Source organism: Brienomyrus brachyistius, chromosome 6 (assembly GCF_023856365.1).
Source record: "Brienomyrus brachyistius isolate T26 chromosome 6, BBRACH_0.4, whole genome shotgun sequence".
Classification (NCBI taxonomy): domain Eukaryota; kingdom Metazoa; phylum Chordata; class Actinopteri; order Osteoglossiformes; family Mormyridae; genus Brienomyrus; species Brienomyrus brachyistius.
Genome location: NC_064538.1, coordinates 17,520,457 through 17,534,864, shown reverse-complemented (window position 1 = coordinate 17,534,864; position 14,408 = coordinate 17,520,457). Strand labels below are relative to the sequence as shown.

General features: G+C 44.9%; 1 long non-coding RNA gene across 1 annotated transcript; it reads left to right on the top strand.

The window, feature by feature from the left end:
* The first annotated feature begins 768 nt into the window (after positions 1-768).
* Positions 769-4,341, top strand: LOC125745564 (uncharacterized). Its single transcript, XR_007398702.1, has 2 exons — positions 769-1,296; positions 1,426-4,341. It is a non-coding gene; the product is annotated as an uncharacterized LOC125745564 (long non-coding RNA).
* The last annotated feature ends 10,067 nt before the right edge of the window (positions 4,342-14,408 follow it).

Sequence of the window (14,408 nt, the reverse complement as noted above, 5' to 3'; positions counted from 1 at the left end):
AACTACAAAACAAGCCTACAAAAAAGAAAAAAAGACTATCATGAGTCATCAGAACACTGTCCCGTGTCAGTCCATGAATGCAACAGAAAAAGAGTAATAAGGAAAATCCAAAGTTGTCGGCATAATGCATATGAACATTTGGTTGTCATGGCAGCTCCTTGTAAGAAAGAAACTTTTTCAGAGGTCATCATTAATAACACTAATGCACACTTGCGGGAATGAGTGCTTGGGAAAATGTCGTTCCTTAGTACAAGTTTCCCTCTCCTACCTGCACTGACCTTCACTGGGTTTGCTTTGCATTTGCGAATGGGCATATATCTCGCTCCTGCTGTTTCTGAAATCCACTGCATGCATGCTTACCCACATGCACACCCATACATGCAAGCCTGCCAGAGCTCCTTGCATTGAAGGAGGGAAGGCAGGGCAAAGGAGTCTTTGTCAGTTTTGGGTAGAGTCACCGTGCCTGGACATAGGGCTGGGTGTATACAGCCGCAGAGGCTTCACAGCCAGAATAAAGCGTCTGCTATATATGTGTGCCAGTAAGGGAGGGGGTAGTCTTAGCAGGGGTTGGGGTCAAAGAGTGTGATCGGTGGTGTGCGCACATCAGAGACAACCCAGCTTTTACAGGCTTCTGAGGGGACACCTGCAGAGGGGACCTCTCAGCCGGGCCAAACCACACACGGGGGCGGGGGGCGGGGCTTGTGTGTGGGAGGTAGCAAGGACACAGTCCAAGCTGCTGTGTGGAGAGAGAACCAGTCAGCCAACGCGTGTCTCCCTTTAAGGTCTGCTCACAGGGTGAGGTGCCTGAAGGCCAATCTGAGTGGAAGATTTACTCCATTTTCAGCTACTGCTGAAGAGGCAAAATTTGCCTTAATTTTTTTGTCAGGCATTACTTTCCATGTTAACATGAAAACAGCTGATGGCATGGTTATGCAAATTCTTTTGAATCTCTGGCTCTTTTTTAAATCTTTCAACAAATTCCCAATTGGCTGAGATACTCTATTGTTATTGAAATAATTCTAGTAAAACTTGGTATATTTCATTCAAAATTAAGAAAAGTGCACTGTATTACGATGATTGAAACTTTCCAAGGAAATATTTGGCGTACGATTTAAACGTTCCTGTTTATTTTCCTCGTTGCGTGCCTGTTGTCACGGCGTAATCTGATTGGCTGGATGCATTATCCGCCGCGATCTGAATGCCAGATTTGACGAATTAAAATGCCGCGAGGGTAATGCGGCGTGTCATTCTGAGTTCAGCGGCGGCGTTAACGCGAACAATCGCGGTTTATCACGGGTGAGCGCACGCGACCCCCAGCCCCGTCCCCTGAAACGAAAACCCTCAATTTAAACGCCGCGTCACGTGACACTTATTTCGTTTGTCTTTTTACCCGATATTTTGCGCTCCCCCCTGCCGCGGACACAGGTATCTCCTAGACGCAGCTGCCATTCGGCGGGACTCCCGGTAGACTGCGCCGTGTTCCCGCCGCGCAATGCTCACCAGTGCATGATAGAATGCTCTTCGTTCGCCAGGACGGTGAGGCCTCTGATCGTATGAAGACAAAACGGGTGGTAAATTCGATTCTCTCCCTTCGCTGCATGGCAGACCGCAATCCTATTTATATTTTACACTGTCCTTTGTGGCATCGTATATATTATTTTGCTTTATTATGCTTTTTTACAGACATAACAATGATTTATTTATTTTTCTCACACTCCAAATCACTCTGGCATGTTTTCCCTGTTAATATATGCCCTTAGGTCAATCTCTGTATTACTAAGTATCTCTGTGATACAATACGTTTCATTACAAATGAAAACCTGTCTAGTTATAACAACATGCAAGGAGTAGTTTACTTTTCTTACACTTGACGTCACTTTCGCACGTTTTCCATCTTTAAGTCTGTCCTTAGGTCACTGTATTATTAAGAATATCTGTGATTACGTATCACGTAACACTCACAATACGTAATCTCAAACGAAAACCTGTATACCTGTGTCTAAATGCGAGAACCGAGTTGTTTTTTCTATATTCAGTTACTTTCTTTTCTCATCTGTATGAAAAACCTTTTTATTGTCGTGATCAGTTAAATGTGATGGTTTGGGGGCAGGTTTCTCAGTTTGCTGTTAATAAGTGTTCATGGGTGGGATACGTGTTGCTTATAATTCATTAATTACAGTAAAGATGTCACCTTAGTGTTGTCCACCTGGGGGAAAAACACTCTCGATTTCCAGTACCTGGCAGGTGTCCTTCCTGGACTTTTTTTGGAAACATCCTAGGTCTCATATGACAGACTGGAGATACATCACAGGCTGTAAACATACATCTGGCCTTCAAACAGAAGTGTCTACAAACAGAGACGGAGTAAGCTTGTGAGAGAGGGGATCTGCCATCCCATGCCAACATGCTTCCCCGGATCTGCAGTAAAGCAGGAGCTAGAGGCCAGTTTGTCGAGTGCATTAATCGCCACATGCTGAGCTCACCAGCTTGAAGACTGACTGCTGAAAATAAGTCAAAGGATGGTAAATGGCCTGTTTATTCGGATGCTGTCGTTTTCTTGGGCCGCCTGGGCGTTATTTACTTTGGGGCTGACAGAAAGCTTGGGCATGGGCATGAATTTAAAATGTGTGCATTTATGAAGGATACACTGGTTGTTTCAGGAAATATTAAGGTAAATGGATGGCTGGAGAGTTCCGATCATGCAGCAGCAGCAAGGGGAGACTCAAAGAAAGGCTTTTGATCAAAATCACATCTCTGTTAAGATTGTTTTTTTTTTTGTTTCCTGGTTTTCACTCAATCAGTTGTTTTTAATTAGACTTGGCTCATCCGTGCCCTTCTGACTCCAAACATCCAGCCAGATGCCTTGTGCAGGGTGTCCACTTTACCCACAACATCCCCGCCAAGACCATTTCTTTCTTTATGCATTGCAAGTCACATGATATGGAGGATCCAGATCTGATTGGATGAGCTGAACAACTGGCAAGCTGGAAGTGCCCCACCGCTCTGCAACAGCCAATTAAGCAGCAGTCAGCTGAGACCCTCTGGCTGACATTAACGGCTGGGTAGCTCCAATTACACATCCCCTGCTGTGGTACCTCCGGTCATGCTCACCGCGATGACTTTAGAGAAAGAGAAGTGAGTCGGCGTGATGCAGCATGCAGGATGAGCGGAAGAGTGGGTATGGAATGCCGTGCTCTACCACTGCTCTGATTATCCCAGTCCCACTCCAATGATAAGAACTCTGCTACATTGCTAAACAGGAATCTGGGAAGGATTGGGGAGATGTTTTGGCCAGGGGCAGTAACCAGAAAGCCAGGCAGTTTAATGCACTGAAGGCTCTGTGGAGAGGACTGTGAGATCTCGAGCACTGACCGTACTGTCCTAAGAACTCTGTAGTTCATTGATGCTCTGAGACGGGTTTATGCAGCTCCGGTTGATGTTGAAACATAGCGATGGCCCCATCATGGCGAGAGTGCTCTTAAAAAGCCGGTCGCTAGCCTCAGCTGGTGCCACTCCTCCCTGCATCTGGCCTCGCACTGTCGCCATCTGGTTCACGCCAGGACAGTAGGGGGTGACTATTTACGAGGCCTGGCCTGGGGGCCGTGTGGGTGGCCCCATGCCCAGACTACTGCAAGGGGAGCGACTGTCGGGGGGTGGGCGAATCCAACTCCATCCCAAGCTCTGTGCCGCCTGGCACGCAAGGCCGCCTGGGTGCTTTGGTGAATTCATCTTCCGCTGTCACCATGGTGCAAAAGAGAATGTTGAGCAGACAAAAATTCTGAAAGGGGGGAGGGGAGCAGGTCTGGTGGTGGCATTTTGCTGGTATAGTAACATAGATTTTCTGTCTGACTGGTAATGGCAATCTCATTAGAGCGTATTACTTCCAAATCAAATGTAATCTCCCTCTCACTTGAAGTGGATGGATTCTCCTGAAGTGCCGTTAATGTGCGACGCTATGAGACCCAAACCCTTTATTTGAGAAATTAAAATGGGAAAATGCAGATTCACCTAAATTCTACATGATCAAATGAACACGCACCACGCAATTTTTATGCTGCCGGTACTAATGTGATGTTTAATTTATATCTATATGGAGGATTGTGGGTAATATGATCAATAGAGAAACAGCAAAGGTGTAATTATGAATGAGCATTTCTGAATGTTTTTTTTTCACAGCCTTTTCCTGACAATGGTTGTCATGCTTGTACTCTTCCATGTTTAACGAAACCAAAACCAACAGAACGAATTGGATGAAGACCATGTGACAGTTGCTGGAACAACTCTACACCGTGCTTAATTAAAAATGGATTGAAGTTGAACAAAATAAAACCAGCACGATGATGCAGTGCTTTAGATTCATGCAGTTCTGCTGCAGTGTGGCAGCCTTCTAATCTTCTCGTCTCTGCCATTATAGATCGAAGATCATGAAAATAATTTTGTCGTTTATGTGGATGTCACGTATATCCCCAGTCATACTGTATCGGCCATGCAAGGATTTCTTTTGCTATTTGATCTTGTAGTGTTTGCTTTTGGAGATGTCTTGTAAATTGCTTCCTTTTACAGATGGTTATGTTTTGAAGCTTAGCTGCATGAAATGATTGCACTGTGTTTGCTGATACAGCTGCTCATTGCTTAACTTTTTACGTACTTCTGTCTCTTGATTGGAGGATACCTTGGGGAGGCAGAGCTTGAAGCTTCCTTCGATTTGATTAACCAATAAAACACCGTCTTACGTAACGTGATGGCTGTTCCCCATCGCTAATCTCTTTGATGAATGGCTGAGATGCGTGTCATTGGTTCCATGTTGAAAATGATGTTAAGTTATGGTATAGATACTAACGGTCCCTGAATTATGGCTGTACCAGGCTACATCTGAGGTTGTCAAGCTGCCCAGTGCTAATTTTGGCTTTAAAAGGAACTTGTTGCACTAGAAAGTAAATTCCACACCAATCCATCGGGAGAGGGGAGATTTTAACAGATTAACTGAGGCATTGAAAAGTGTAAGCTGGGACGGTCTGTGAGAGAATCCATTTGCACTTGATTTAGGGATCTGAACAGAATAAATGAAAGGAAAACAATCAAGTTGTTTGATGCTTGCTATTGGGCACAGACCATTCTAATGAGTATCAAGTCATAAATCTTCCCTCCAATACTTTTGCCCTTGAATCATGACGGTCTTAAGTGTTATTACAAATAGTGTTGCACTGTTTCTAAGAAGGAGCATAACTCTCAGAGGGGAGCTTTAGTTTGAAATCCTTAGCAATTATAAATAGCCGACACATACTACATCTCTGTTTGTTGTGCACTGGAGTCCAGTGTCCTCTTTGATGGGCCATTCTAAACAAAGCATGTCCTTGTCTATTTCAGTGACTGCCATAATCTTTCCTGAGCTTACCATAAAGTACCCTGCCTCCCCGGGGCTGCTAATCAACTGTGTCCCTCAGCAGATAGTTGGCGTTCCTTCATAATGTGATGTGCGATTCGTAATTTCACTCGCAAGCTTGCAGTCTTGCGTCTTTTTGCATGTATACAGTTAGGTGAGCTTTGAGGTCTTGAAAGTACTGCATATCTACGTGGTTCCCACAAGGTTTTTATAAAAAGTAAAAAAAGCACATCCACTCAACACCATAGGTTAGGTGTTTAAACCCTTTGCTGACTAGACATTATGAAGTCATGGAAATGCTTGACCTTTGCTGAAGCCTCTGGACCTCGTTTACTTGAGAAAACTTTCATAGGACAGCAATTGATTTCAGAGGAAGGAGGGCTGCCTTCTCATGCCAGGGAAAGAGGATCATTATGGCTCTTTGGGCTCCCCTCTGGCCTTTCTCATGCCTCCACAGGTTTAGGGGAGAGTTGACTCAGCCTTAGTGTTGTTTACATCACTGGCTGCCTTTCTCCCTTCTGCGCAGAAAGGTCGCATCACGGACTTTTGATATGACTGTCACAGAGGGACATTTTTCCGGCCAGCCGGTCGTGCAAATAATGCTCTAATTACTCAACGTGGCTTACGTCACTCAGTGAAATCTGTCAGCAAGGTTGCTTTCAGGTTGATAGGGTCTCTTTCAAGAGGTTATCGGAGAAATTTTTATAATAATTAAAAAAAAATTACAGGAAGCTGTCAGGATTTGAAAACTGTTCCTATACTCATATTAAGTTACATTTTTTTTAATGATTTTAAAAGTGTGAAAAGAATTGTGAGGAACTGCAAGATTCATGCTTAGATCTTTTATGAGAGGTGATGGGTTTTGCTGAGTTCAAAGTCATTTTTGTAGAGAAATTGCCTGATTAGTCGCTAATGAGGTCATAATGACGCCTGTTACAGCAAACGAATACATGCACAGGAATGAATATGAACATCGCTGGCATATATGGCAATAATTACAAAATATGTAGCTTCTGTATCTCAAAACCGAGAGATTCCAGGCAGGGTGATTCACTGCATTCTTTCAGGGCAAAGGCCCCAGACATTATGATCGCAGGACCAAATCATCAGCGCTCTACATATGAATAATCTTCACACTGATTGGCCCTTTGAAGACTGTAGCATCCCCATAAATCTATACATACTAACCAAGGAGGAAAAAGTGTGAATGCGTTCTCTGGTGGTTTGGGATTGACATGTAGTCCAGTTGACCTTGTGCAGTTAGCGTACCCAGAGTGGGTGGGAAGCCAGTTGGCCTGGGACCCCAAGAGGTCCCTCCCCTGCCCCCAAACAGGCTTTTATTCCTTTACTCCAGTGTCTTCTGCCTTTTTTTGTACCATGTGCTGTATGTCTTTGTGTGTTTATAGTCAGAAGCCACTTTGTTATACATCTGCTCATCTGCTCATCTACGCAACAGTCTGGTCCTCCAACCAGCCAATCATGCGTCTGCAACTGAATACATATGGCACACAGATGGGGTCAAGAGGTAAAGTTACCATTTGGCTAAGCATCAGAGCGGCTAAGACAGCTGATCTAAGTGACTTTGAATGTGGTGTGACTGTTGCTGCCAGACGCAGTGGTTCCAGCATTTTAGGAGCACTCGTCCTCCTGGGAATTACATGCACTACAGTGTCTGGAGTTTACAGAGAACAGGAAAACACCCAGTCAGCAGTAGTTCTATTGCTGAAAATGCCTCGTTAATGAAAGCGGTCAGAGGAGGGTGCGCAGACTCGTTAAAGGAAGTCAACAAGTACAACAGATGAGGACAACAGCAGTGTGGAGAAAGGCTAAGCATCAGAGCGGCTGAGACACGTGATCTAACACTGATCAGAAGACACAGCTTTTCTACCTTTGAAGTTATTCTGGAGGCATACATGGGTACTAGCCCGTATTTAGCTAGGCATAGATAATGGGTCCCCTGAGTGTGTATGTAAAGTGCAATGGGGTCATGGGGACAGGTCATTTATAAAAAAAAAATTCAATACATTTAATCCAATATTGGGTGGCGCTGTTGTCTCGGCTTCATCTATTCCTTCCTGATTTCCAACCGTACTAGACGTGCGGTTATGAAAATCTGCATCTCCAATTTGCCCATAGTGTATCAGCATTTGCTTACATGTGCCCTGCGATGGACTGGCATCCTATTCAAACTGCACCTCTGCCCACGCCCTGTGCTCTGTGGGACAAGGTCTAGGGTCTCCACAAACTTATTCAGGATAAATAGATGGAAGATGAATAAATACATAGTCAAAGATTAACATTATGACCTTGTTTGCTTGCATTGGGTTAGTAACTGCATTTAAAATCATGCAAATTAAGGAACTTTTAAGTGTGTAATGGAAACACCAACTAGCTTTCACCTGCAAAAACGATTGCCCATCAAACACAGCGCACACTCTCGCATTCTCTACTCAAGAACTCCATCAAGTTAATGAGTCTGTCTTAAACACCAAAATCCAAAAAATAATTGATCATTTTGTGGCCCCTTAGAAGACTATTTGTGAGATGGGACCCACTGCTGTCATCAAATTTGGCAAATCCAACATCATGGCTGTCCTTGGCAAGTTCAACCTCTACTACAGTGTTTATTAAAGAGCTCAGGGGGTGGGGAGGGAAGCTGAGAAAGGGGGAGGCCGAGGTTAAGGCGTCCCGTAGGCACACCCCTCCTTACAGACGCAGTGCAGAACCTGGACTCGGAGCAGCCAGTCGAAAGGAGAAGCGAAGATGCAATTAGTTATCGTGGAAGGTGGCCACGCACACGTTCACGCACGCAGGAGTAGGACTCGTATCAAAGCGGCTGATTGCAGTAATACAAAGGAAAATCTGCCATTGTCCCAGAAACAAAAAATATCCCCCAGCTGCTGTTTGAAGTAGGGACTGAGGAGAGAAATATTCAATGAACCATGACCCCATGCTGCGAGCTGGCAGGGCAGGCGACCGCTGCCTTCCTTTTCATCTACAGGGCCAACAAACAGGACGTGTCCTAAAGGCTTGGCGTACCTCACATGCAGCAGCTGGTGCAGGGCCTCTTGGATGGATGGATGGATGGATGGATGAAAATATTATGATCAATTAGAAAAGAATGAGTACCTCAGTAAGACATGTTAGTGATCGAAATCAGTGACTCACCAGACGACTGAAGCTCACAACGTTTACATTCTAGCCTTTCAGCCTTTTAGCTATATAGTTAATTAGTGGAAGCTTTTATCCTGAGCGGCATCCAGTTGAGAGTGGGAGTCAACTGGAGCATTTAGGGTTAAGGGCCTTGCTAAAGGGCCCAAACCATACTGCCTACTATCCTGAACCAGCAACCTTCAAAATATTAACCCAGTGAGCCATTATACGGGGTGGGGGGGGGGGGGGGTGTCGGTAAAGGAGGCACTGAAAAGAGCCAGAAAAATCACAAGCATTAAAATGGCAGAGAGGCTTGTGTTTGCTGTGACTGTGGCTTTGTTAGGGAGGAGCCCCCCCACCCATTGTCTCTGAAATGGCTCCCCGGGGCAGTGCTCCTTCCAGCTCTGTTGCCTTTCCCCCATATCCCCCCCTCCTCTGTCACTACTCTCCCATCAGCCTCTGGGCATATGGACCCTGACTCCTGTTGTTCAAAGACCCCCAGATAATGTTGTCTGCAACCCCCCCCCCCATACACAGAGTCAGAAGTATAGATGAGTCTATAATTTAGAATTGAAGCACCATACTATCAACATATACCAGGTAGATGGGCTCAGGTCTCCTTGGATATGGACTGGGGGGTGTAAAGTGGTTCAGGGAGGGGGTTAAGACTGTCAGGAGGAACCATCCATCTTTTCAGGAAGAAGTCAGTAAGTCACCACCTGGAAAAGAAAATAGGTGAGGGGAATTATGGGGCCATTATGGTGTTAAGGCCTGGGGCGAGCACTGTGAGGCTGTAATCACACTGGTGCTTAAAGATGGAGCTGCCAAAAGGGCTGAAACGCAACTAGGTTGGTCGTGGTTACGCTCCCTGTAGAAAAAAACAGGCTGATTCGTACTTTTAAACTGTGCTCCTTTGGGTTCCGGCAAGGTCAGTGATGTCACCCAGGAAGCTGGTTACCGCGGCAACTCGGCAGAATTGCCCTTTCATCAAGTTCCGGGTTTTTTGTGCTGCCCGTGCAAACATACGCTGTGCGTGTGTGTGGTGGAATCGTTTTTTCCACCGGCTTTCCAGATTGTTCTCTAAAGAGAAATGCATAATGCAAAGATAATTAGTATAAATACAATAAAAATAAAATAAAACTGTAAAATGAGATAGTGAAAATAGAAATATGTTTGTAATTGTATTTTCATAAGGCAGTGATATTAAGGAGTTCTTATTTAATAGAATAGATTAGGATAGGATAGGATAGGATAGGATAGGATGCTGTATCTGTATTGTGATTGTACATCTGCAACAAAACTCTGTGTGCTTTCTCCACCAATGCTACATTTTGTAACAAAAAAATCTATATACAATATAGATGTACAATATATTGCTGAATAGTGAACCACGGTGCAGTTGTGCAATCATGTACTGTTTTTGGCAGCATTAAACGGTACAGTGTAGATATTAAAAAACTAGCAACAGTCATGTGATTAAATATACGGAGAGTCAAGTAATATACAGGCAGCCTGAGGGTATGTACTATGCCGTGTAAGGTGCTATATATGAGCCCGCCCTGATATTTGTGGGCATGAAAGGGTTGAATGATTGGTTGAATGTGGGAGGGGAGGGGCACTAGACCACGTGGGAGTGTGTGTGGCCCCCACCGCCGCCTTGCATCATCATGGGAAAGGAGAGGGAGCAGATGGCATGCTCATCTCCCAGGGCTCCGCACGCGTTTGGCCTTCCTGGCCAGCTGTGGGGCCTCTCTGAGTAGCCCCTAGAGTTGCAGGATCCCGTCGCGCTGGTCCGACTCAGCCACGACCCCTCGGCGGAGGTCCGGCGTACGGCAGAATGGCAGGCAGGAATGAGGCAGACGGATATCTGTGACACAACAGGGAGGGATGATAGAGAGTGAAAAGGCGATGATTAGGGGCACTGTAGAGCAGAGCAGGCTTGTTGGACGTGCTGAGGCTGTTAATTGTGTGGCTCTGTGAGTTAGGACTCAGAAGGTTGCCGGCTCAAATCCTGCAGTTGGCGTGATGATGTCACCATTAGGCCCTTAACCCCCAACTGCTCTAGGGAACGGCTTTCTCATTTGTCGCTTTGGGAATGAGAGCCTACTGTAAGTAAATAAATGTTATTGTACTCCTGTGGTCTTTCTCCTGCAGACTATCCCTTAACCTGGACAATGCCTGACCTCCAAAAGCACAAAACACCCACTGGGCCATAAAAACAAAGCACCACCCCTATGAACAGAGCACGTCAGCTGATTGGCCCCCACCCAGCACGCTGGTAAACAGTGGGTGCTAAGCGAGGGCGGAGGTGTGATCTCCATCCACGCGTCTTCATTTCCTTCATCTGAAGTCACAGTAAGACGGAGGGGTTCAGTAGCTTCCAGTATCACTCTTGGGTGGGAGGCTGTGACCACCCTGTCCTCTCCACCACGAATCACAATCAATGTGCAGCCCACGGGGTGCGAGGAAGGAGGCCCCATTTCCTCTCTGCAGTGGGCATGGCTGCATCCTCTCTGCCCCAATCATACACCAATCGATGCCCGCGCTATATTTAGGACTCCGCTCTCGCAAACACCCCAGAGCCCCCTGCGAATAGAGGCCTGGCAACGGGACGGGGTATGAGGCTGTAATTAACAGAATGTGCATCTCCTCCAAGAAACCCCCTCCCCTGCCCGCCCGCCCATATTGCCCAGACGCAAAAAACAGGTCACTGCTGTGCATAGAGCATTTTTTCATCTCATTAAGGAGCAGAGAAAGATAACAGGTTAAATATATGTGTAAGATCAGGGTCAAGGTCAGAGATTGGCTGTATTTCAATAAAATGTATTTAGTAATTACTTAGGAGAATTTTGTTGTTGGTACTTTGCTGGACATAAAAAAAATCTGATTTAATTTGTAACAAAATACTTTGAGATATTGTATTTTATGCATTTAAATATTTGATTAAATATATAATTTTATATAATATTTTAAGAGCTTTCATCACCAGGCTTACAGACTAGGACAAATTGCTTTAAGGTAAAGTATGTAGTAAAATATATTATCAGAATTTGCTCACTGAATATCAATATATACAAAAAAACAGCAATTTGCGAACATCGGTGCTATGCTCTAGTACTAGTGAATTAGCTTGCTAGCCTGCTAGTGACATTCTAATTACTTTCAACAGTCATGTTCAGGCAGTGGCATCTTGTGGTTTGTCATGTATGCAAGGCTTCATTAGTGATAAATCAAGCTTGTATATCTAAAAAACTGTTTCTTCTCAGCCATCTACTGTGAGACAAAGTTGGAAATTCACGCATTATGATAATTAATATTAAAACGCTAGTGCGCCTTCCTGTGCCTGCACACACATACACTGGTCCCACTGTCAGCCGCTGACACTAATTCTGTGGGAAACAATGGGTATAAATTAAGGATATAATGGTTCTGAAATCGCAGTACAAACTTTCACGATCTCGTATCGGCGTTCCGGAAGGTGGAATCTCAATATTTCCCCAACCCGCCATAGCAGGTTCAACCTACTGACTCTCATTACCTTACTAATGTTACAAAAGTCAATTTTCATTTCACAACTAAAACTATAGCACATGTAATTCACAAAATTATTATTTTTTTTTAAGTTAGGGCAAGTATATTTTGTAAATGTTACTAGGGTTGTAATGGTACTTGTGTTTCTTTTGTACGTTACCATTTTACATCTATTTTGTTCATTTTCAAATTACAAATTAGTTGTAATTTATTCAAATACGTTTTGTCAGACCAGTATTTTGTGTTTTATTTTGTTACATTTGAGGAGCAAGTAATTGTAAATTGTAATGAGCTACTTTTTGGCGTGTTTGATCCCATCTCAGGTCAAGGTCAATTTTATTTTTATAGCACGTTTAAGATCAAACGAAGTTGTGCCAATCTGCTGTGAGAAACAGAAACAAGCAAATACATTTTAAAAAGCTAATTTTATTTACAAAAGAATATACTGAGTGAAAATAATGGGATGCACTTTCTTTTAAGGATGTTGTATTTTGTTGTGTTTCAGCTGGATGCTCAGGGGATGAAGGCATTTGTTTTTATAAGTCTATGAGCTTGTTATGATGTCAGCAAAACACCTGTCAAATCCCCAGCTGGAGTTAAAATTTCATTATCCTCGCTCTCCAGGCCAACACAGTCACGCCGAGGCGCTGAATTTACTCATCGCACAAAATTGATCACTTGTTTTCCCACAAGTTCAGCCCCAGGATGTGTTGGGTAACATGTTACGGGGCATCTTCGGTGTGTTTTGGGGGTGTCTGCCCGAGAGCATATGGGGCTGGAGGGTTCGGGTATGAATAATGAATGGTGATGGATGGAGCTGGCAGAACGGCCCTTATCCTCTGTCAGTGCACCGGGGGAGGCCTGGACTAGGGACCAGTTGGCTATCAAACCACTCTCGGTCTTTTTTTGCAGCTGGGGTGACTGAGAGGCTACTCGACGTCCAGAGGGACGCAAGATTCAACTCGCTCAGGCATGAATGCATTTCACACTTTTCGTGAAAAAAGTGGGGGGGGAAGTAAGAAAACTCCCAGCCTTGCGACCGCGGCGAGATTGAATTTGCGGATGCAGGAATCCCAGGGCATTTTGGGTAATCTGGCCCATAATGCATTGCTATATTTTTCGCGGCTTCGTCCCTCGCCACGAAACAGAGACATGTGATACCCAGGAAGATTATGAAACCGCGTTTTTCTTGACTCATGAACACCCCTGTGGTCCAGGGCTTCCACACTCACATGATGGGATGCCGTCTTTCCATCTGTTGGGACTCCATACGGGGAAAGTAATTAACTGATCGCTTAGTGGCACTGAGATTTTTCATATAAAAACATTTATTTTCTTTATATCTCATGATAATTTGCCTTTCTCGATATTCTCTTTGTGTACAGTGTACCTTTTCATTTATTTGCACAATGTTTACTTAGAACACGTCTGTACTATGTGTACTGTCTTTGCACCGGGTCTCTTTTGCATTATTTTTCTGTACTTTACCTACCTGGCAGAATTTCACCCTGGGATTAATAAAGTTTATCTCATCTAACTTAAATGTGCTTGATGCATGGGATGCATGTACAGATATGTACTGTATGAAGAGCCCTCGTTCATATTCGGCTACCCCACCCCCGTTGGGGGATCTGAGTTGTTACCGATGTCTTTTCCTAGCCCCCGATCAGGTCATTTTTATGCCTGACAGATCTGAGAAGTGCTCTGGGGTGGCGGAGGTAGGAAGGGTTAGGGTTTGTTTCTTTTGAACTTCCACTCAAAACCCCACCCCAGTGTAGTGACTGTTTGTGGCCAACAGGGGGCCAATCCTCGGCCCCACGCAAATGTGCAGTTTGAGCGGTGGCAAGCACCACTGCTGGGGGTGGGGTAAGGTTGTGTGATGTGTGATGTGTGTGTGTGTGTGTGTGTGTGTGTGTGTGTGTGTGTGCGCCCTCCCCCCCCCAGCCAAAATGTAAATAATGAGGCCATGAACCAGGGTCACAGGGGGCAGGGAGAGAGGTAGCTGGAAGGACACAGGTTGGCCTGCATATGTTCGGAGAGCTTTTAGCAGGAAGCCACAGGAAGCATTGGGATTGCCTGCAAACGGGTAATTCTAGGATTTTTAAAGGTAGGGGGCTAGAATGTATATAGAAGGGCCTACCATATCATTATCCAATGATATGCTTTGAATCAGTGAGTGACAGAGGAGGGGCACTCAGGGAGCCAGTCACCTTTCAGCTGGGACTCCTGTGGCCCCACCCCTTTTATACACCCCTACCTGGAGACACAGCTTCTATGTGTCTGTCATATGGGTGCGCTGTCCCCGGGGTTCCTTTGAGGGAAGCCCCGCTCCATTCCTAGG